Source organism: Rhinolophus ferrumequinum, chromosome 14, assembly GCF_004115265.2.
Source record: "Rhinolophus ferrumequinum isolate MPI-CBG mRhiFer1 chromosome 14, mRhiFer1_v1.p, whole genome shotgun sequence".
NCBI classification, from domain to species: Eukaryota; Metazoa; Chordata; class Mammalia; order Chiroptera; family Rhinolophidae; genus Rhinolophus; species Rhinolophus ferrumequinum.
The window spans coordinates 64,112,547-64,137,000 of record NC_046297.1 but is presented as its reverse complement, the minus strand read 5'-3'; the positions used below and the strand labels follow the sequence as shown (position 1 = coordinate 64,137,000).

Below are 24,454 nucleotides of genomic sequence, written 5' to 3'. Positions count from 1 at the left end.
GACCAACTCCTACAGCCCTGGAATCTGGTTTCCCAAATTCTGAATCATCTCAACGTGCCGTTCCTGCTGCTGAGAAGAGGCGATGAGAAGCCAAACTAGCACGGCCAGGCCCAGTCTTAGGGTCAGTTCTGGAAAAAGCAAGAGATAAAACCAGATTAGAAATAAAGACTCTTCATCTTCTTGTCTTCCTTCTTTCGTGGAATCTCCCTCTAGTGCCCAGGAATCTGCCCTGTGCAAACCCTGTAACATGTATCCTGATTGGATGGCTCTACCTGCCTCCTGCTACCTGGAATCTCCTTTTCTCAACCATTGGCCTGGTCGATTTCCACTTCTGAAGACTTTGGCTCGGAGTGACTGCTCTCCCGCCTGTGCCTCCATCGGAGGGCTCATCTCAGTCTCATGGACTTCCTCATCCACCTCCCCGATAGACCGCAAGTTCCAGAAGACAGGGACTGTGACCCACACGTCAGTGTCTGGCGCAGTGTCAGGAAGTGCAAGTGTGCTAAGTGACTGAATGAAGACGCAGCATGATGGGGAGAAGCCAGTTAACTAGGATGGGAGTGGGCGATGATGCTGTGACGTTCGCCCGGCAACTTAGGGGAACAAAGTCAGCTGGGCTTCTTCATGAATGGACTTCTCCGTCTTTCAGGTGCTTGTGTGCTTAGGAAGTATCAAACCAAGGTTGTGATAGTTACTGAGTACTTAGCAAAAACATTCTTCCCAATGTACTCATCCATGGAAGTGTGTGTGTGTGTGTGTGTGTGTGTTGCTTCTGCTAACATCTCTTAGAAATTCTGCTCAGGACACACACCTTCAGGGTAACCACAACCAGACCATTTCCTTCAGGGGGAGACCATTAGCAAAGAGCACGTATTTTATCAATGTCTAAGCTATCAATCCCGTGAGCAGGGCTACAAGTGCTACCACAAATGGCCACGCGTTAGACTGAACTGTACTTCAAGTCAACTTTGAGGCTGAAACTCTCACAATGAAGGAGTTCTTCCTCCAAAGTTTTGCAAAATCCATCTGGACTTTTGACTCAGAAACATCTTCCACATTTTCCATGGAAAAACAAAGGAAATGGCTAGACCAAGCTGCCTAGCTTCCGCCCTTTACATCTCTAGATCAGTGAAGGCACCAGAAATAGTGTCTCATTATTAGATTCACATAATATATTTCTGGGTGCTATGCTTGCAGTGTGCTGAAGATAATGAGCAAAAAACACCTTTTGAAACCTTGTTAATTTCCTCACAAGTGATATTTTTGTGGTCGTAAAATTCTTACCAATGATTTATGCATGTTTTGAATCTCCCAGGTTCTATATGAATGAATAAGGTAGACAGGCGATGTGCTTCAGAAATTCATACAAAAACATTTACTGACCACTTACTCACTACATGCAAGTGTTGCAGGTACAAAGCCCAATTCTGGAAGCTGGGAAAAATGTATGTCTACAATACAAAAAGACTGCTATCGCTTTAGAAAGATAAATCACAATAAAAAACAATAGCTAAGGCAGGAATGTAATCTGGTTTACCACGACACACTTAGCATGAAACCCTGGCACCCGGTAGCTGGATACTTACTGAGTGAATGTGGGAATGAACGCACAAATGAATGAATGCAGAGGGCATTTGAATGCATGATTTGATACACCAAGAGATGGCTACGCAAAGGAGGAAAGTGAAAGGGACTTTGCAGATGGGCACCTCCAAATGCACATATTCTAGATAGACGGGGAAGGTAAGTGGAAACCTTCTTGAGTAAATAGGGCAGCAGGAGGAGAGGGGTGTTTCAAAGGCAATGACTGCACCTGTCCGGCCCAGGTGGGTTGGGACACAACAGTCACTCAGGGAAAAGACTTAGAAGAACTTCAAATGCCATGTGATGGAGCCAGAATTTTATTCTAAAGGCAAAAGGAAACAACAAAATAAGCTTTGACCTGAGGAGTGATAGATAAAGGCTATTTTTAGGAAGAAAGATGCCTCATCATGGATCTCAAGGGGGGAACTATTCATTGGTTCGATATTGAATGAAAAGACCCTCCTCACATCGATATTCCTTGGGAATATAGGTACCAACCTATGCTTCAGGGTTCCGTACATGCAAGGAGTTCAGTAGACAGGGCCTGAGAGCTGCAACTGTGACGTGAGACAGACCGGTATTTAAGTCTGCTGTTTAACAAGCCGTGAGATTTGGGGCAAGTTATTTAACCTCGCCAAACCTCAATTTCCTCCACTGCAAAATGGGATAATAATAGTACCTACCTCATGAGGTTGGTGGTAAGGATTAAATTAGATGGTGAATGCCAACTGTTTACAAAGTACCTAACCCACCGCAATTGATCAAAACATATTATCTATTAATAGACTTGAATTCACAATGAACATTTCATCCACTCAGGAAGTTCTTGTTATGAAGATAATGAATTAACGAATCAGCTTTACAGATGCTAATTCCTCAGTGTTCTTGTGAGATTTGGGAATGCGATTTGAGGGGATGTTATAAATCAGAGTTAATATTTTTGTTCCTTTCGTTAATATTTTTGTGGCATTTGAGTGCCCATCACTGTATACTGCAGGGGTTTAATTTTTTGTGACATCCCAAGCCTGTTTATGGCAGTCTGCTTTTTGCTGTCCTAGCTCAATTTCTATGTCCTGGTGACAAAGTTAGAGAAAGGCAATGCGACTCATTCTTAACGTCTACCTGGGGAACTTGTCAATGGTTGCATGGCTGCCAACCAATGAGGGAGCAGGACCTGGAATGTGGATTTTCTCATTCCTGGGACGGTGTTCATTGACATTCATGAAATGGCTTTTTCTACCCCCACTGAAGTGTGCCAAGCAGTGATCCGAAGGCGACAGCAAGTGCTGACGTACCCTCCTGAAGGGGTACAGAAATGCAGGGTGTTTCCTGGCATGTGGCCGATCTGCAGAGTTCACTTTCTAAATGAGTCAGACACACATTCTAATGTTTCATTCAATTTTTGCATTAAATATAGGACATCTTATACAGCAACCCACATGCAAATACTTGAAGTGGTGCTTTTTAGCTCACAGTGTTTTTTCTGCACCTTCCAATGAACCAGTGGGAATCTGGGTGGAAACAGTATAGAAAACCTTTCTATTTTGATGTGAAATTCCCAAGCTGCACACAGCATCTTTAGAGGATGTCCTCCTGACATCAGTCCTTCCCCAGGTGACGCTGAAGGTTCTGCTCTTCAAGGACAGCTCCACGTTAGAGCACATGCCTAAATATAGGTCATAGTCTCATCCTTCTTGTCCCTATTAGAAAAAGACTGGCCCAAAATAACACTCCATGAGTGGGTCTTGATTTGGGGTCCCAAAGTACGTCTGGCTTCATGACTCTGCAACGATAAAAAGTAGGAATTATTCCAGGAATAAAATATCATCTTCTGAACGTTATAATATCTTGTCATTAGCACTAAACATTACAGTTGGCTCAAAGTGTATCTCCTACCTCAAAACTCAGCTTAAAGGTCCTCTTAGTAAGAACTCTGACCGTTCCCTACGTTCCCAAGTTGCTCTGCAAAGGCCCCTTCCATTTCAGTACTTTGCACACTGCACTGTGTGTTGACATGTTAACATATCACTTCCACACCAAGCTGTGGTTCACTTAGAGGTAGGAACTGTCAAATTCTCTTCTCTGGAAGCCAAGGGGCATCCAGCTTTGGGGACGTCTCCATTCCTTGGATGCTGGAGCAGACCAGGCAGTTATCCATAAAGGGGTGAATGCCAATCAGAGCCAAGGAGGGTTACCGTGACAGCACCAAGGTCACAGGGACCACATCAGTGTTATTTCCAAAGAATGAGTGCGAATCCAGAGGTAAAAGATGAAGGCAGATGTTCTAGACCAGGGCAATGAAGAACGGGGAGGGAAGTGAAGTATAAAGTGGAACGCGGTAGAAAACCTTAGGATAGAGGGAAGGTAAGGTGGGAGAGCAGGGGACCATTTCCAGGGGTCTTAAGCTCTCTGGCAATGGCATTGGGATAAAAGAGAAAGTTGGTCTTTATAAAGGAGCAGGGTCGGACTAGGGACCACACTGTTGTACATCTCCTATATCTGGCACGCTGCCTGAAACAAAACAGGTATCTGATACCTGTTTACATAATAAATAAATGAATGATTGAAAGAATCTTCTAAGAGCTGATCTACATATTCCAACAATAATTTCTGCCTCACTTATACAGTAATTTGGCCATCCTCTCTTGTAGCAGTTCTCATAGGCTGCTTTGTTTGCACGGTATGTATCTTGGGTCTCCCTCATTATGTTATTGCTCCCAAAAGAGCAGCCACGGAGTCCTAGTGGAGAGCAGAACGCCATATTTTGCACCGAGTAAGTGTTCCATAAATGCCTTTGCAGTTGCACTGAACGATACTGAATTTAAATGAATTGCTTTTCAGTACGAATGCGCTTAGTGGTTCAAAAGAAGAGTTTAGTTTTAGATCAAAGGTAAAAACAGACGCATTTAAAAAAAAGTGAAATGATATTCAACATCACTGATCATTAAGGAATGCAAATCGCAACCACAATGAAACATCACTTCACACCCATTAGCATGGATATTATGAAAAACAAAACAAACAAGCAAACAAAAAAGAAAAGAAGTGTCGGTGAGGATGTGGAGAAAGTAGACCCCTGTGCATTGCAGAAGGGAATGTTAAATTATGCAGCTACTGTGGGAAACGGTATGGTGAGTCCATAAAAAATTACAAACGGAATTATCAAAGTCCAGCAATTCCACTCCCGCTATGTACCCAGAAGCAGTGAGAAGAAGGACTCTAACAGATACGAGTAGGTGTGCACCCATGTTCATAGCAGTGTTATTTATGATAACCATAGGATAAAAGCAGCCCAAGTATCCGTTAATAAAGAAAATGTGCTATAAACAAACAATGGAGTAATATTCAGCTTTAAAAAGGAAGGAAATTCTGACACATGCTATGATATGGATGAACCTTGAAGACATTATGCTAAGTGAAATAAGCACAAATACTGCATAGGTCCACTTTTACAAGGTACCCAGACTAGTCAAATTCATAGAGACAGAAAGTCAATGCTTGCCAGGGCCTGGGAGTACACAAGAATAAGGAGTTATTGTCTAATAGGGAAGATAAAAGAAGTTCTGGAAACGATTGTACAAAAATATTTGAACTGCACACTTAAAAATGGTTTAAATGGTAAACTTTGTTATATATCTTTTACCACAATAAAAAACATATACATCTTATTAGAAATTTTTAAAAACTGATAAATCACTCTAACTTATTTGAGGTTTACCAGGTTGGATATCTACCCACCCCTTCTTTTTTTATCACTTTTAGAAGAAAACAACTAATGACCGTCAACACACACACAACCACACACATGCATACACTGTGTTATAATAAGTCTTTTCTTTATAAGCCAGATTGCCTACTCTAGTGATAGAAGTCAGAGCATCTTACCTCCAAGACCGCTTAGATAATTAGCTTCCCAATGATCTGGTGGTCGCTATGCACTCTCCATTGCAAAGGACTCGCTCTCACAGCGTCTCTCACACGCTCTGAGTTCCAAGGACTCGAAGAGCAGAAATCAACTCACTGTGAGTTAGAAAAGGATAGTGAATGTTGAGTCTCTTCCTGGTCTCCAAGAGAGAAGCGATGTTTCTCTTCCCCTCCTACAAGAGACGTCCCTTCGATATAACTCAGAGGCAGAGGGAAGATGGAGAAAGTTCTCACAGGCCACCTGGCCACATAGAACCTGGATGCCGGTCACACATGTGACTACATCACTATGGCCACGAGAAATCTGGGTCTCTGCCCCCAACCAATACTGGATACTGGACCCAGACCCCAGCTTCTGATCTACTCAAGAATTCGGAGGTCTGTGCTTGTCATCAGTGGGTTCAATGAGCAAATAAACCAGTGCACAGAACTGGAGGCTAGAAAGAAGAGCCTGAGTCCCTGCTCACTTCAGAGGTTTTTCCCTCCTCCTCACCTACCCCGTGATCTTGCAAGGACCAGCTCAAGTCCCATCTTGTTTATGAAGCCTTCTCCTGATTATTCAAGTCCTCGGGAATTTCTTCCCCCTTGACGTCTAAATAATGGATCTTGGATGCTTTTCAGAAAAAAAGTTTACGTAAGAGTCTCTTTGGAGCTTTTATTGAGTTCTTGCTCTGTGTGGTGTTTGGTCCCCCATTAGACGGTGAGCCCCTAAGTAAAGCTCACTGCCCTGTCTTCTCTTCCACCCCCACTCGGCACCCACTCCATCAGAGCATATCCTCAGGAATTGGTTAAGTGACTGAAATCCTTCAACAATGGTTTGATTGAGTAGAAACACAATCTCTGCAGTAACATGCTTTTTTTTAGCAGAACTTGGTACAGAGTAAATGCTTAATAAGTGTGTGTGAAATGGCCATTTGGGGACAGCAAGAAGTACTTCCTCTAAATGTCATTTTTGTGTCCGTTAACTGACTCGGCGGCAAAAGAAGGATCCTCACTGACCAGCCCCCTGAGTGGAGGAGATGCATGGACTCCTCCAAGGGTCAGAACTGTGGGGGACTTTGGCTCAATTAACCTCAATTTCCTTTGCCAGTAAGGGAAACAAGTCCAGAGAAGGAGAACGGTTTGCCCAAAGTCACACAGTAAGGGGACACTGTCTGAGTAAATGAATAAGTGATTGAGTGAACAGATGAGTGGTGTATTGACAACACTTTGGGAGCACGGAGAAGCCGCATCTCATTAGCAACATTTCAGGAGCAGACGGAGAAAGAAGAAGAAAGCAGAGAAGGAACTAGTAGGAGGAAAACCAGTCGAGTGTGCTGTCATAAAAACCAACAGAGAGAAGTTCCACAAGGAAAAGGGGATTGGCTTGCCTTCACTCAGGAATCATGTGTTGATTTGGGCCAGGACTAGGATGGCACAAGTTAGGAGCCTATGTGAATTTTAAGGAAATACTCTCAAAATCGTTCAAGTGCAGGGTCAACATCGGAAGGCAGTGCCCCCTTAAATGTTCTGCCCTAGATGCCTCCCCAGCCCTGTTGGGCTCAGCACTGTACTAGGTGCTTGAGGGATAGTCACCAATAATTGACAATCCCTGCCCTCAAGAAATCCAAGGTCTCGGGGGCAGACAGACCTAGAGCCGGTGACCATAATGCAAGCGATGAGTTCTGATGGGAGAAAACAGAAGGAGGGAGCGTAGGGGAGGGGGAGTGTCCACTAAGGAGCATCTCAGTCAGAGCACGGGGTCAGAAAACGGGATGGTGCTTGAGCTGAGACTAAGAGACAACCACACACTCACAGAGGGACAGGGAGGAACAGCATTCGAGGCCAGGGAACAGCATCTGCAAAGGCCAGGGGGCTTGAAAGTATACCAAGTATTTTGCAATGGTGATGTGTGGTAGCCGGAAATGGAAAAGATGGGTCCTAAACGAGGACAGGCGTATAGGCTCCCGTTATTGTTCCTCTCAGACTGGAACTCCATCATTATGGGCGCAGGTACAGTAGTATCTGGGGCAGTTTCCCTTAGAAACAAGGTGCTGCCTACATTGATTGGGAGGCCCATCAATCTGTTGGTCTTGCCTGTCCCGGCCCCCGAGACAACAGGGAGGGGGCCCCAGCTGAGCTGTATGTAGCTGCTCAGTCAGATGTATTTTTAGCCCCAGCAGAAAATAACGGCAGTGTGCATTTAATAAAAATATCAAGCCCTGCGAGTGATCTAGTGCCAGTGTTGGAGCAATCAGGGACAGAATATGTTTCCAATTGAATTACTACTGTGGTCATAGTTATAAAAAGAGAGAGGGAGGGAAAAAAAAATGTTAGGCTGGTCAGTTTCTCGGGAGCATTTAATCTTGGTTCACTCTAATTTTAACGTTCAAAGACCCAAGCGCCAACTCTGCCTTCAGGAGCTATTTCAGGGGGACTGGCCAATACCCGCAACTCACAGTCAACACTGGGCGGCCCAACTGCCTCCGGTTTTCTTTCTTTTCTCCCCTCCCTGCGTCCCTCCCAGTTTGGGCCTCCAAGAGTTCTGCTCACAAGCTGATGAGACACAGTGTGAATAACTGTGATGAGAGTAAATTTAGACTCTGACGAAACTGGGGGAGGTGGGGGGCTCAGAAGCTGGGCACAGGGAGAGGTGGAGCTGGCACAGCACGAGGGAGGGCCTGGGGGAGTCGTGGGTGCTGCACTCCCCACTGCTTCCAGAAAAGTCTCCCATTTTGTAGAGGGTCCTAAAGTGCTCTCCTGGCCTGGTCACAGTCAACCCATCCCGCGTGACCTCCGTCCGTCAGACCCTCACACCCTCATCCTGTCCTCTAGTCAAAAATCACAATAACCAGCCATCGCTTTTTGAAGGTCTTCTCTGTGCCAGACAGTGGCGGAGCAGTTACAGATGTTATTTCATCCTTAGACTGACACTGAAAAGCAGAAACCGCTAGCTATCTGTTACTGGTGAGAAGGAGGAAGCTTGGACAGGTTAAGTCACTCTCTCTAAAGGTCTGCTAGCTAGTAACTGGCAAAACCTGGCTTCTGGCTCATTCTAAAGCCTGTCCACCCTCTGCCCACGTTGTGGCTCCCGTCTCCCAAGTTGCGCCAGTGGTTCCGCATGCCATGCACCTTCAAACCCCTGTATCTTCCACAGGCTGCCCCCTCCCTGGAATGCCTGCACACCCATTCTCCTAGAATTCTCTTCTAGAATACCTTAGTTTTTGTCCACACTTATTGTGGCATTCGTATTGGCCATAATTATATATTCAATTCATATCGTATGCCAGGCATTGTCCTAAGTTCTCTACATGTATTATCTGAGTCAGTTATCTCAGCATTCTTATAAGATCGTTATTATCATTACATCCATTTTACAGAAGGGGACTGATGCACAGAAAGATTCACTGACTTACCCAAACTTACAGAACTGGTGTAAGTGGTAGAACTAGAAAAAACAAGAGAAAATTAAAAGCTACTATTAATTGAGCAATTACTATGTCACAGGCATTGGACTTAGCTTTGGACACGAATCACCACACTGCCTCCCCACAGCAAGTGTCAGGTGGCATTATTAACCCCCTTGTACTGAATGATGAGAAGACTGAATCTCACAGAAAGTTTTAAATAATCTGACAAAGGTCACAGAGCCAGGACGGGAGCTCAGGTAGGAGAAACTCCCAAGTCCACTGTTGTAACGCACAGTACTTTGAGTTGCTTGCATGTCTGTCTTCCTGATGAAGCATCACTCCTGGAAGGAAAAGCCCTGCTTTATGCATCCCAGTTCCCCAGCATCGTGTGCAGTGCCCTGGTGCACCATGGACTCACGGTGCATAGGGGATGAGAGGATGGATCAATACAGGCAGGGCATCAGCAACCCATTTCCAATGTGATATGTTTAAATGCACTGGAAGGAAAAGCAGCAGAGCAGACATGGTTGTGAAGGACATTCTTTGGGTAAAGGACACTCCCAGTGTGTGCCGCTCCTGCCAGCTGGTCTGGGCTGCCAGGTCAAATCAGACTCATGTGTAGGAGGGCCCTTCCCTGGGACATACGGGCTGCTGCACGAGAAGAGGTCCAGCCCTGCCTTTCCCGCCCCTCCTCGTCACCGTCGCCCGCCCTCTCGGAGCTGGCCCTCCCTTACAAGGCCTTGACCCCAGGCCCAGTCTCTCTGCTGGGCACCTGATGACAATGACCGCCCCACTGTTGGTCCTCACAGCACCCCTGGAATCCAGCTGTCCTAACCTGCGTCCTTCAATGCACCACTTCCCCTTTGCTGGGCCTCCTGCCAAGGGTCAGAAAGCCATAGAGGACTTTTGGAAGAAAAAGTTAAAGGGCTCAAAATAGAGTTCCCCTCGGGTTCTCGAGAGCAGATGCAAAAGCTCCCAGAGGAGCTGCTGCCTCTTCTTCACACCTGTCAGTCTGTATTTGCTCTTCTTATTTAAGTATAGTTGGCATACAGTATTATATTAGTTTCAGGCTACAATGAACCCTCGTTTGTAGGGTCAATTAATCTACTACAAAGGAGGCAAGAATATACAATGGAGAAATGACAGTCTCTTCAACAAGTTGTATTAGGAAAACTGACAGATACGTGCCAAAAAAAAAAAAAAATGAAACGGGACCATTATCTTATACCATATACTAAAATAAACTCAAAATGGGTTAAAGACGTAGATGTAAGACCTGAAATTATAAATGTCCTAGAAGACAACATTTGACATCAGTCTTGGAAATATCTTTTGGGATATATTCCCTCAATCTAGGGGAACAAAAGCAAAAATAAACAAGTGGGACTTCATCAACCTAAAAAGCTTCCGCACAGTGAAGGAACCAATCAACAAAATGAAAAGACAACCAACTAGGAGAAGGGGTTCCCAAAGGACATGCCTGTCAATGTTCACCTTTCAACAGGTGTTTTAGGAGAGAAGAGCCTTGGGGCCGAAGAGAGCTGGATTCCAAACTGCCTCTGCCACTCCTGGTCCCTGGCAAGTCATCAATCTCTCTGAGCCTCCATTTCCCATCAGGATAGTGGATATAACATCCCGAATTACCACATGGTTGCCCGACCCGATGACATCCTGGAGGAGAGGCAGGAGAGTGCAAAGCTCACGGACGTGCTCTTTGCAGGAGAGGTGGAATCTCAGATCCACCTCAGCTGCCCCAGCGTGTCAGGACCGAGACATCTCATGGCTGTGAGATTTTCAGTGTAAACCTGGGAAATTCACAGACAAGGCAGCACCAGTTGGTCACCCTAGTCACCTACCGCCCAGTAAAACGGGGATAACAAATGTCCTTCCCTAAAGCACGGAAATGTAGGAGACGGTACGTTCCCTTCCCTTCTGCTCACTGCGGCTCCTCCCTTCGTCCGCCCGTTGGTCACTACGTCGTCTTCTAAACAAAGGCTTAAGGCTATTGAACCAGACAGATGATGGCTCAAGGCAAACCGCGCTGCCCTTGCGAATCCTTGAAAGGGCTCTCTCTCCTGGGACCAACGGCTGAGCAGGTGACCACCCTGTCCCGAGGATGCTGAGTGGTCCCCAGGAGTCCACGGGAACAGATTTCTGTGATGCTAAATTTAAGCCACCTTCCACTCACCTGCTTCAGTCGGCACCTTGCAGCTGTTGCTGGGGCGAAGGGCAAGGCAGAGCACTCACTGAATGAAATAACTCGGGCCTCGAGCTGACGGAATACAGGAAGTAAAACAGTCAGCCTTTCGAGTAGCTTCTAGGAAGGATGTGTGATGGCACAGAGTTCCTCTGTCAGATCCGCTGAAGACGCAGGGTCAACAGGCTCAGTGCCCAGCCCATAGAAAATGCTCAATAAATATGTTTTAAATATGTTTACACAACCTCATTTGAAATATTTTAAGGAGTAATCTTATTCTTATTTCAAACGTATTTGCCTACAGAGAGCGTATTCACATATCTTTCCTCCAACGTGTAACTACAACACTAGAAAATCTTTATTTTAAAACCATGAGACCTGTTTTCAAATGCCCTGAGTGGCATGGAGGTATTTCTCACCTCCACTACCCACCTGTCATGCTACCGGCTTTGTGACCGCGTGTAAGTCCCCCTCCCAACCCTCAGCTTCCTTACCAGTTAAGTGGCAACAGAATTCTTTGCCCATCTACATCACAGGGATGTCTTATTATTAAAACAAAATAATAATGCTCAGTGTGATGTTGAGACACATGTCCATCGTACCGGGTGTGCATGTTGGAGCCATCTACCCTTAATCTTGCTCCCTGTTCATACCAGCAACTTCATTAATTCTTCAACTCTTTGACCTTTACTTCTTACCTCCACGTGTACCTAAAAGAAGTCAGAAAGACCACAGTCCAAGAATAGAGCATGGAATTTCTAAGTCAGACAGACCTGGATTCAAATTCAAGTTCTATCACTTCTTGGCTACTTGCATAAGTCGCAGTCTTCTATCTGTAAAGGGGCGCGTACCATATCTGAGAGTTGTGATACCAATCAAACATAAGTCCTGTGTAAGCCATCCCACTAAAGATACATTCACAGCAGAACCAGAATTCAAACCAAGATGTTGGCTACCCAAACCAGTGGTACGAACTTGAGCAGGGTAACTACTCCACCACTAACTAACACGTCAGGGGCCTCTTTGCCATTTCCTGAGCAAGTAGCTCCTGTGCAGTGGAGCCTTGATTTTGACCTGGCATTGAATGCATATGTTCATTATCTCTTACATGCTTAGCATGTTACAAAACACTGGAATGGATACAAAGATGTAGCAAGTACCATGGGTACTGCCACTGAAAAGCTGACGATCTAGTTGAGAAAGTAAATCTAGAAACAAGTATCTCTAGAAAACAGCCCCAAGGAGCTCTGAGCCACAGAACGTTAGGATCCAGAATAATCTCTGAGGTCAACTTTCCAGAAGAAGACATTGAGCGAAAGCCCTTGCTTTGGTGCCTGGGACCATACTACAGCCAACACGGGCAGAAATGATGAAACGAAAATGATAATAATCAAAATAATTAAAAACAGTGGCAGGAGTTAACATCTACGGCAGGCCCACTATGTCCCAGGCACTGCAATTCATCGTTTTCACTGTCATATTTCCTTTAACCCTCACGGCAATCCTCATGGCTCTACTTTAAAGACATAGGAATTGAACCTCAAGACGTTATCCTGAGTGAAAGAACCTTATAGAGGAGAAAACACATTAATGGTTTAATTTACATGAAGCTCTAGACGAGGACAAACTAACATATACGGTAAAAAAAAAAAAAACGCATAAAAAATAGTGGGTGCTTCTAGTAAAGGATGGGGGCGGGGACAGGGATTGACAGACTTGAGAGAACTTTTCGGGGTCCCAGTAATGTTCTCGATATCATAAGAGGCGTGCATCGCATAATCTTATGTTATTTGTCAAAATCATCAATGATACACCTAAGATTTGTACATTTTATTGTATGTTGAAAAGAAAAAAAGTGAACCAATATTGAACTCTCGATAATAGTATTAAGGGGAAAGTTTTCTTATGTCTGCAACTTACCTTTAATTTTATAAGAAAAATAACATAGATTGATCAGTGGATAGGTCAACGAATAGACCAATTGATAAATATGTGATAATGCAAGTAAGTTATTATAAGGTGATTATGGTAGAATATTGGTGATTGGTGTATGAGTGCTTTCAACTTTTCCTAATGTATGTTCACACATTTTTGTAACAAAATTTAGGGGGAAAAAAGTAAATCCACAGAAGCAAACATAACCAGTTCTCATCCTAGTTCTAAGGAGACAAACTCAGTGAGCTGCTGTCTTGTTCCTAAAGTGCCAGTGAAGTTTAAATTGGGTCTGAGTGCATGAAAGCTGTGACTTCATACACCTGGCTTGGCAAAGGGATGCAGCAAGAAGATCTACCCTGAGAAAAGCAGCCCCTCCCTGCAGGAGGAACAAAGCCTCGCCCTTGCTGAGTCACTCCTGGGCCGAGACCCAGGGACATTAATGAGTGAAGGTCAAGTGCATATGATAACGGGCCCAAGTACCCAGGGGGTGGCTGGCATCACCAGAGCCTCATCTCTTGGATCAACAAATTGACCTGTTTGCCGAGCTTGGAAGTAGAAGAGCTCTCCCAGCCGGCAGATGAGAAGCTCACCCCCGGCAAACAATGACTCTATTCTCCAGCATGATCAGATGCAGTCCTTCGGTTAGCTTTTATTTGGTTAGTTCTACTCAATAATCCACTCGTCATATAGCTCAGCTCTGGCAGGGCCTCGGATCAGAATGATGGAACTGGCCATGCTCTTTTCTTACAAGAGTTTCCAGCCCGTGGAAAAACCTCTGGATGTAATATCTGGAGGCCTGGTTAAGGATTCTGGAAATTACTAGCTCTGGGACCACAGGTGAGTCCCTTAAATTATCTGGTCTCTGGTTTCCTCCGGGCACACTGGTCATAGATTCACCCTGAACTCCTAACGAGGACCAGGTCCCCATCATATTTATGTCCTCAGAGGCTAACCTAGTACCCCAACACACAGGAGGCTCTTGGTAAATAAATGTTGGCTGAACTGAAATGAAGGAACAGACAGCCCTTTTACGCTTGCACACTCCTGTAAATGCTGAAGGATTCTGAATCCAGTTGTGTTCGTTACTGTGCTTTCTCATGCTACATCGCACATTTTATGTAACTATTTGAAATCTTTGCCGTACCTTTATGACGTAGGCACGATCACCCTCGTGTTACAATTTTGGGAAACTGAGACAGAGAGTGGTTTGCCATTGAGCCAGGCAATCCCACAGGCTTGCTTCAGAGCCCACCCCTTACTTCTCACCACCATGATGTCTGATCCAAGCAGCATGCATCATTTTCTCCCAGTGTGGATCATATCTTTTCCTCGTGAGAGGCCGTAAGTATTATAACAGCGTCGTCCACACTTGACCAAACATGCAAAAGTGTGAAAATGCAAGCCAGGGAGCTCTTCTTAGGGAAAACTCCAGATTTCCTTCATTTCCAGCTGCTGCGAAGGAACAAAGAAACAAATACATCTATTCTTCATTGGGGGCCAGGCCCCGTTGCAAGCTGCATCACACTTTTGTGTCCCTCGTTGGTGACACAAAAGGGCTGCAAGTCACTCAAAAGTGAGAGCCGAGGACCTTCAATTCGAAGGCCTGATTGATGGAGGCGCTGGGAGGATGTCCTCTTTGCTGACGTGACTAAACAGCCTCGGTCCATTTATCTCCCCTGACTGTGGCTTTTCTCTTGCCCGCTGGGGGAAAATAAGCGTCTCATCCAGAGCAGTTACACCTGCCACATTCTGTCTCCATGGCGGTGGCAGGTGCAGCTGTGATTACTCTTTTGCCCTGAGATTGCTCTTTGAAGAGGAGATAAAATATGTTCCAGCAAGAAGGATGGTTCCTAATATCTTTACCCTTGAGTGATACCTTTGACCCTCAGGAAAAAGGGTAAATCGTGCTTTGATGCCAGGAAGTTGATTCTGATAATTAAATCCCATCGTTCCTCAGAACCCACAGGATTGTCATCCCTCCTGCCTTGAGACTTCACTGTGGGTTTCTAGATGAATGGCACCCGGCCAGTCATACCACTTAATCACCCAGATTGGGCCAGACCCTACGCACAGTGCATTTGATACCTTAGTGCCCTGGGTCCTCAGGGTGACCTTCGAGCTAGGTGTGCACACCCAATTTACAGGTGAGGAAAATGGGGTCTACCTCTTAGTGCAGAAGAGGGGCCTTGACCGGAATCTTAAAGCAAGAATGTGATTAAATTGGCTTCACGTAAGTAGCACAGTATCACATAAGGGGATGACAGCCCTTAGATCGGTCTTGTTGGAAGTCCCTTAGCAGCTGTGTGATGGGGGCAGGTCATAGAAACACACCTGCAGCGGCAATGCGGATAATGATAACGGCTTTATTCCAGGACTGATCGAAGATGAAATTAACTAATGTATGGGACACTGCCTGGTGTATGGAAGGCTTTCAATAAAATTTTGGTAATTCTTAACGAAGAAGATCGCATACAGAAGATTGGATAAAGAAATTGCGTTTACCTATATACAATGGAATATTACTCTGCCACAAAAAGAATGAGAGGCTGTAAGTATTATAACAGTGTCGTCCACACTTGACCAAACATGCAAAAGTGTGAAAATGCAAGCTATTTGCAACAACACGGATGGACCTAGAGGGTATTATGCTAAGTGAAATAAGGCAAACTGAGGGAAACAAATACCACAAGATCTCAGTTATAGGTGGAACCTAAAGAACAAAATAAATGAACAAACAAAACAGAAACAGACTCATAGACACAGAGAGCAAACTGATGGTTACTAGATGGGAGAGAGGTCAGGGGGCTGCGTGAGAAAGGTGAAGAGATTAAGAAGGACAAATTGGTAGTTACAAAATAGTCATGGGGATGTAAAGTACAGTATGGGGATATAGTCAATAATATTGTAATAACTATGTCCAGTGTCAGATACATAATAGACTTATGGGGGTTATCACTTTGTGAAGTATATAAATCTCTAATCACTATTGTTTTGCACACCTGAAACTAATAAAAGAAATAAGCAGGAAGCAAAGCAGTGGAGGTGAAATAGCACATCACCTGCAGGAGAGATACCTAGGAGTCCCTCAGCGGACATTAGAATGCCGCAGGGAGGACTTTGAACTGAAAAGGAAAGATGGAGCCATTGCAAGTTATTGAGCAGAGGAGTGGCACGGCGAAAGGAGAGACCTTCCTGGTCTTTGCAATGTGACAATAACTTTGTCATCACATCAGTTGCTCAACCGCAACCAACATTTTTCTTCATTGTCTGATGCTTAGAATTCTACAGCAGTTTTTTTCACAGTCTGATCAGCCAGCAGCAGAATCCGCTGGCAGCCAGAGAAAATTAAACAGTCCTAGGGCCGTGCACAGACTTAGGAATTCAGAAACTGTAGAGATAACGCCCAGGAATTCGTATGCTTCCAAATAGCTTGGATGATTCTTACTGATGGCTGAAGTTTGAAAGTCACTCACTGGTCTAAAACAAGGGGTTTCAAATATGGAGTGAAGAAAAGTCTCATCTGAACAGGTCGCCTTATCATACACAATCAGGGCACTGGGTTTCCAGGGGCTGTTCACACTATAACAACAAACCAAAAACAGTTGTAGCCCTCTTTTGAACTCTCAGGCACCTAAAAATAAAGTCAGCAAGGCAATGTGAGTGCACGCCTCAGAAAAGCGGCCAGAGGAGGAATTACAATTAGTAACTGACCCCTTGTTTCAGAGCAGGACATTTTTTTTTAGCCTGTAGTTCATGCCAATTCGGCAGCCTTGGACATATCCCAACTCAAGTGCAGCTTACACCACTGGCTAAACAGAGTCCTGGAAAGTGATCGTGACTCTGGCCAGTTCTGAGATTCAAGGCAGGGCTGCAGAGCAGGTGGAAGGAAACGGGAAGTGGGTCAAGTCAGGTCCACAGCACTGACTCAGCAGCTAACATGAGGCAGACGTACCAGGTAACTGGATGGATACACAGGTGAGGGGACTGAGACCTGTTCTCACGTGACTGCAGTCCAGTGTGGTACACAGCTCAGGAATAGGGCATTAGAGTGAAACATGATTAGGGAAACAGAGAAAAAGAGACTGACTCTAAGTAGGTGGAAAGGGAAAGCTCGGTGGAAGAGGTTGACAATTGATCTGGGTCTTCAAGGGATGAGTAAGATTTCGACAGGCAGAGACAGGTGAGGGGTGAGCATACACAGATAGAGGAAATGGTACATGCAAAGAAATACTGTTGGGGGACTATAGGAAATGCTGCCGCTTCTAATGCAGTAGGAGTATTGTTTTCTCTCCCAGAAGGACTAGGCCAAGAACGTAGGAAGAGAGACTGGGAGCCAGTGATGAATGCATTGAATGCCAGACTAAGAAATGGGGTCATTGTTCTGTAGGTAACACAAGGAACTTCACTGAAGTGACCGTGGTGACAAAGTGGAGAGTGACTGGCAGTGAGCAAGCCTAGAAGCATTTATCAGTCTGCCTTACACATAATGTATGTCTGTCACTTCTACTGGGCTGAGGTCTGGGAGAGAAAACTGTACACTTAGAACATCCATTTCTTCTTCTAAGCTCAGCACAGCACTGGTGAGATAGAAGATACTAAAACAAATATTTGTCAAATTGGCTTGAAGGCAGGTAGACCAGTTTGGAGCTACCATAATTGCCTAGCTGGCAGAGATCATGAAAGCCTCCCTTAGGGCAGTGTCAAGGGGCAAAAGGAACAGGGATCAGATAAAGAGGTAAGAGAGGAGAGAATCCACATTTTTCTTTTTCTGAGTCTCCAGCGTTAAATGACATCCCCATTTTAGTTCAAAGGTTATTTGATTGCAAGCATACTCCATTTCTATCCTCCCTGTTTTCGGTACCACTTGCAACGCGATGTTACAGCTCTTCCCATCAAAAGGTGAAGTCTGTTTCCCTGCCCTGAATCTGAGCTAACCTTCTACATCACTGTGGAAAATGGAACGTGGAGGAAGTGAACCAGTTCTGAGCCTAGACTTCGAGAGGCCTTGGGCAATTCTGCAGCCTTCTGGAAACACGCCACCACCATGAACAGAAGCTCAGGCTAGCCTGTTGAAGAAGGGAGACTGCCCATCCGATGGCATCCTATCCCGGCCGTTCCCCAGCTGGTCCACTAGCTGGCATGTGATGTATGAAAGCAGGTTAAGACTCGCCAAGACCCGCCCAGATGAGCAGAAATGTCCGGCTGACCCATAGATTCTAAATAAATGAATAAATAAATAAATAGTTGGTTGGTTTGGGGTTTGGTGTTTGTTTGCTTTTTCCAGAGTAAGTGTTGTAGTGGTCTGAGAGGCAGCAGTCGTTAACTGATACAGGGAGCCTCTAGATCAGAGTTTCTCATGGCCAAGGAAGCTGAACCCTCCCTCTCCAGTGATACATGGTAAGCTAGGTTATAAAAAGACAAAGGAGAATTTCTGAGCATCTAGCTGAAGAGGAGTTGCTAAACAACATAAGTTATTGTATTCTTTCAGAAAGCTTGTTGAGCACCGATTATGCTGTTGTTAGGCTCTCAGTACTTACTTCATCGAGTACTGAGTACCTATCACCTAGGCACTTAGTACTTACTTCATCAAGTACTGAGTACCTATCACCTAGGCACTTAGTACTTACTTCATCAAGTACTGAGTACCTATCACCTAGGCACTTAGTACTTACTTCATCAAGTACTGAGTACCTATCACCTAGGCACTTAGTACTTACTTCATCAAGTACTGAACAAGTACCTATCGGGTGACCAAGACAGGCCCTGCCCTTGCAGAGTTTCTGGGTGCAGTCCCTTCACGAAGTGTTTTCACATCCACTAGTTCATCTGATTCTCACAACTCCCGGAGGGAGACATTCTCAGTAGCACCGATTTACAAACAAGGCAAATGAGGGTCAGAGAGGTCAACTAATTTCCCCAAATTATGCGACCAGTTAGTATAAAGCGTCTGTGCCCCACTAGACTGGGAGTTCACTGTGGGATAAGAAGACAGCCCATCTTTGTCCCAACTCCTGGGACCACATCAATAAGTCCGATAATTAGATTTTAAAGGAACAAATACAAGGACGAGGATTCAGACCCACAGCTCTGGCTCCAAGGCCTCTCGTGCTGTATATCAGCTATGCCTCCAATGGACTGTTCTGGATCTTCCCTGCACACGTCAAAGTCAGGTAAAGAAAGGAATTCATATTCCTCATATTGCCAGCTCCCAACTCTAGTGCCGAGTGCAGTGAGGGTGTCTGCTTAATGAAGCCACAAAAGTCTAGGTATGCAGGCATGGCAGGATCCAGGCGTTCAACTGTTTCCTGTTTCTCCACATCTCAGCTCTGCTTCCCTGTGTGTTGGCTTGTTTCTCAGGCAGACTGTCTCAGCATGGTGGGGGAAATGGTCCCTCTCAGTTCAAGGTCTGAGAGATACTTTGTCTCTGAATGTCCATGTTAATTACTGATATTGGACTCTTGTGCCACTTAGGTTATCTGTCATACCCTGGATTAATTATTTTGTCTAGGAGAATGGAGCAGTCGGAATGGCCACCTTTCTGGTAAGGTACACAGAGACAATCGATATTTACCAGAGTAACCAACAGATAGTTTTGAACAAATGAATGAATGAATCTTGGCTCACAATGAGTCCAATATATTTCCACTACTAAGGGACAAGCCAGTATCTTTTTTTTCCCCCTCTGCATTCCATGAGCTGAGTGTCATATAACCAATAACCCTTCCTGGGAAGCAAGATATGGTCTGCAATTCTACAGGCATCTGTACTCTCAACATATAATTAAAGCAGAGGCAAGTACAGCTGGTGAAAGCAGGAAGACATGCATAAACTCTTCAATCTAGGAATGTCTGTGGACTCTGTCATTAGGTACCCCACAGGCTAATCCATCCCACTGGGATTCCATAAACTCTATGACTCCAACTGTTCTCCAGCTGAAAACGCATGAGTCTCCTTCTGGACTGTGGCTCTCCTCTCTCTCTGTATTGAAAGCCCTTTCAAATCATCACCAAACAGAAGGCTTACGTCATCGGGGAAGAGGTTGACCTAGGTGATGTTCCAGGTAGAGTATTAGCATTGGACGTGGGGAGAAGAATACATTTTAAGTAGAAAAACTCTATTCCATGCACTCCCTGTGTGATCTTTGCTGGGTTCTTCACCTCTCGGAGCGCCAGCATCTCTATCTGTACAGTGTCAGTAATAAAATCAGCCTCCTATGGTCACTGTGTGGATTCAAAGTCATTAGGAATGTGACAGGTCTAGCATGGTGGCTGGAACACGGCAAGTATTTAAGTACTTGACAAATGTCACTGCTCCTCCCATTGACAGACGTGAAACGTTCTGAGTCTACTTGGCAAATCAAAACAAAACAAACAAACAAAAGCAAATGTAAAAGGAATGCCTTTAGAAATCAATGGTCTTCTTAAATCAAAAGCAAAGCAAATTATACACTGAATTGTCTAGACTACTCCCTGACCTGTTCGGTGCTGACATGCAATCTTGGACAAGACACGGCTCTAGGCTCAAGGAGCCTGAAGTACAGTGCATCGGATCACGTGCTAATGAACGAAACTGTAATTCAAAACTGCAATTGCATGTTCGTCGATAAACACGGGCCTTTAACTCTTGTATCGTCATTGAAGTTCTGGGCTTTTATATTTGATCTCTCCACATAAACTGAGCTAAGCTCGGGCCTTTTTTTTGTACCTTCCACAGCGCCTCATTAGAGCAATTGTTTTTAAAGCGATTGGAAGGGAGGGGTGGGATGGGGAAGGAAGGGTTTTGGGTTTTGTTTTTGTTTTCCTATTTTTCTATTGCTTAACAATTTTCCTCTGACTGAATGCTTAAATTAAGGATGGCCATGTTCTGGGGTTTTCCTCTTAGCACAGCCACAAATGCTGCAGGACCCATTTGAGCAGCTTTTCATACCTCAGTTTTCAGCATCAGTAAAATGCACATTCTAGTGCTCTCCCAGCCTCATCCCATTGTGAATGTCATGACCCCTCCAAGAGCAGGGACCATATTTCATTTGCTATTGTGTTCTCTGCACTTAGCCATTTCTGGCACACAGTACATGGTCAGTAAGTGGCAACAGCGTAAACAACAAACGTTTCTTATTTCTCTTGAGCCACAGGTCAGACGGACCGTCTACATAGGCTGAGCTCAGCACATCTTGACTAGACTCTGGTCCGCATCTCTGAGCAGCAAGGGGGTCGGCGGAGGGTTGTCTGGTCTGGGGACCTCTCCATTCAGATGACTGTATTTTGCTCCACGTGGCCTCTCAGAGGTGATGGGTCCTCTGGGAAACAAAGGTTTAGCAAGACAGCATTAACCTTATTTAATGGGCAAGCGATATCCGGGGCAAGCTACTCTATCAGACAGGTCCACATGAAACGAGAAGAGATGAGAAAGAGATAAGAGAATGGACGTACTGGTTCCACATACTTTTCTGCTCTGCTGGATGAAATATGTATACTTGCTGGAGGGCAATTTGGTGATATGTGTCCACATGCAGCCTGGCTGCTCATTGGAGCTTAAGGTTGAAAGGTTTGGAAAAATGAGGTGAGGCACAGAATAGCAGCGGAGAGAATGAAAAGGAGAAGAGAATGGGAGAAGAGATAGAGGCGACAGGCAGTGAGGAAGGGCAGAGAAGCGAGAGGGCACCCTGAATCCAGATGCCCCCCCTTAGGCCACTGTCCTGCACTCTTCCAAAGATACTCATCACCCTGAAACTGAGCCATGAGTCTCTCCACACTTCCTGGAGACAGGTGAGAAGAAAATGTGAACAAACACACATGTGGGAATCCAGATGGAGCAAACCATGCAGCCGGGCTGAGCCCCCGTCCTCTCCAGTGGATGGGCAGAGGACACAGCCCATGGTACAGCCCCCGCCTCCAGCAAAGAACACAGCTATTGAAACACGCTGAGCCCTCAACATCAAGGACAGATCATACCGAAACCACTAAGTGGGTGGGGAAGGTAATGCGATGTTCAGATGTAACTGGATTTCTTAGCTTCAATCTCTGCAGGGGGAAAAAAAATGCCTGTATTTTTATTTTTTTCCCCTATCTGTTCCCATGTCTGGGTTGCTGGAGTTGGTAGCAAACTCTCAACCGTCTGGACTATGTTCTCCATTGTGTTCTTTCTGTGAAGAAAATGACAACGTGGAAAGGCAAGGGGGCGGAGAGGAACATTACATTCTCACCCGGCTCAGCGAGATAATGGCACGGGCTTTTTCGCTCTCTCCTTGTTCCCCCTCCCTTCTCCGCTTCTCTGACTTTCCTCCCGCCTCCAGGATCTGGCAAAGGATACGCTGCAGAGACTGCTGGGGCAGGTGGACCAGACGGCTTGGGCAGGTGCTTCCGCGTGATCTGCCAGCTGTTTCTCCTCCTCTTCCTGGGGCAGCAGGGTACCCACCTATTGCTGCACAGGGAACATTCAGAAGGTTTTGTGTAGGGAAAGATGGGCTGTTTGGTTTTTGTTCTTTTTCTTGGTTGTTTAGAGTTATTCCTTTAATACCTTAGCCATCTGCTTGGCCATGATTTAAGTTCAGGTGGGTTCCAGGACTTACTGAGTTAGCACTTCATTGTTCCAGGCATTTCCAAGTGCACAATAATGACCAATGATTGATTCTTTACTATGTGTCCGAAAGCATGCCAAGCATCTATATCCCTGAATTTGTTTAATCCCCACAGCCAACCTGGAAGGCCAGGTGTCCACTTATTTCCACATTAGGGATGAGATGCTGGGTGTCACTGAGTTCAGGGCACTTGTCCAAGTTCACGAGTTAATAAATGCCACAGCTAAGTTTCAGACCTAGTTCTGTCTGATTCCCAACCACTGTGATATAAATTCCCAACCACTGTGCTATAATACACTTCTCCTCCCTTCCCTCAAAATCGACAAGAGGCATTTCCAGTTCTCAGCACCCTAAAACTCTTAAAAAAAGAAGACACAAACCTTAAATGAAGGTAGCAACATGACCCATTCCTGCCCAATGAGATGAAAGTAGGAGAGGTTTCCAAGGGCAAGAAAGACGTGCCCAAGGTCACTGGGCTATAGATTGAGGTTGGAGGAAGCAATCCATCCAGTTCCTTCTAGAACAGAGATTTGAGAAATTGTGACTATCATGTCACTTAGTAGATGCTTGAAATGTACTTAAAATGACCATCCACGCTGTGTAAAGTTCAGAAGAAAATGCCACTGGAAAAACAAAGGAATTACTGTAGTTTTTCTCTCCCTTCCTTCCTTCTCACCTCCCCTCCTTAAATCTAAGCATTGGGTTTCTATATGTCCCCATTTCATGGATGAGGAAACTGAGGCCCAAAGATGGAATCGCCCGTGATGTGAAGGCCAGGGCTCTTTCCTCCACACCAGTGCTTTGCAAAGTATGGCCCCTGGATCAGTAGCATCAGCATCACTTGCCTGGGAGCTTGTGAGAAATGCCACTTTTCAGGCTCCACCCCAGACCCACTAAATCAGAAACTCTGGTGTTGGGGCCCGGCATTCTGGGTTTTCACAAGCGCTCTGGGGATTCTGCTGCAGTGAGAGATTGAGAAACCACTGCTTTATAGTGGTTTGTAATTAACAGTTAATAACAAATCCAGTTATGAACCCATCCGTTTTCAATTTTTGCCGCTTTCAGCTACAGATCGTTTTGAAAGCAATTTTATGTTGACCTTGGAGAAGTCAGTTGCAAAAGGAAGATGGCAGCAAACTTTTAGAAATGTAATCAGCCACACAACTTATGATGTGCTGGCATTTGGTGCCTGGCATAGAACAGCAGGCTGCTGCATTAAGTAGAAAGGTGTGGACGGGACAGGATTTCCCAAGCTCTCGTCACTTCCTTCTTGAGCTGTGCCCAGCTGGGGCTGACCTACGTGGAGACCTTCCCAGCTGTCAAGGCATAATACACCTTGTTGGAGGTGTCCTCATCCAAGGGCTTCGTTGTATTGATGAGAAATCCCACCAGCTCCCTCAGAGGTGCAATGACTTGCCCAAGGTCACCCTCACTGCAGAATGAAATGGAGGAAGGCAACTGATACAGTCCCTTTTAACACCGATACTCACTGAATCTGACAGCCAGGTGGCTTTGGCAGATGCTTAAAATAATCACTCGTCCTGCCTCCCTGCGATGATTGGCACACAGCTTGGAAGAAAATGTTCCCAAAATCAAAGGACAACCTTGGAGTGGGTGTTTTCCCCCCCTTTTTTTTAAGCTTTGTGTGTATTGCATTTTTTTAACGTTTTCAAGATTTTTCAGTGGTGAAGTGCTACAGTGCTGTTATAAAAGTACTCACATGATTCCTTCGGTGTTCAGAGCAAACAAAAGCTGAGCCATGTTCAGTTAACCAGGAGTGGGGCCACTGAGTTGAAGCCTCCCTGTGCCCTGTCCTTCTGCAGCTGAATTTGCTGAGAGGGTCGGCCA

General features: G+C 45.2%; 1 long non-coding RNA gene across 1 annotated transcript in view; it reads right to left on the bottom strand.

Annotated features, from left to right (window-relative positions):
- Positions 1–1,443: 1,443 nt before the first annotated feature.
- The window catches only part of LOC117033825 (uncharacterized), a 429,465-nt gene continuing 406,454 nt past the window's right edge, over positions 1,444–24,454 (bottom strand). Inside the window, exon 6 of the long non-coding RNA XR_004424972.1 lies at positions 1,444–3,367. This is a non-coding gene — a long non-coding RNA (uncharacterized LOC117033825). The remainder of the gene's footprint in view (positions 3,368–24,454) is intronic.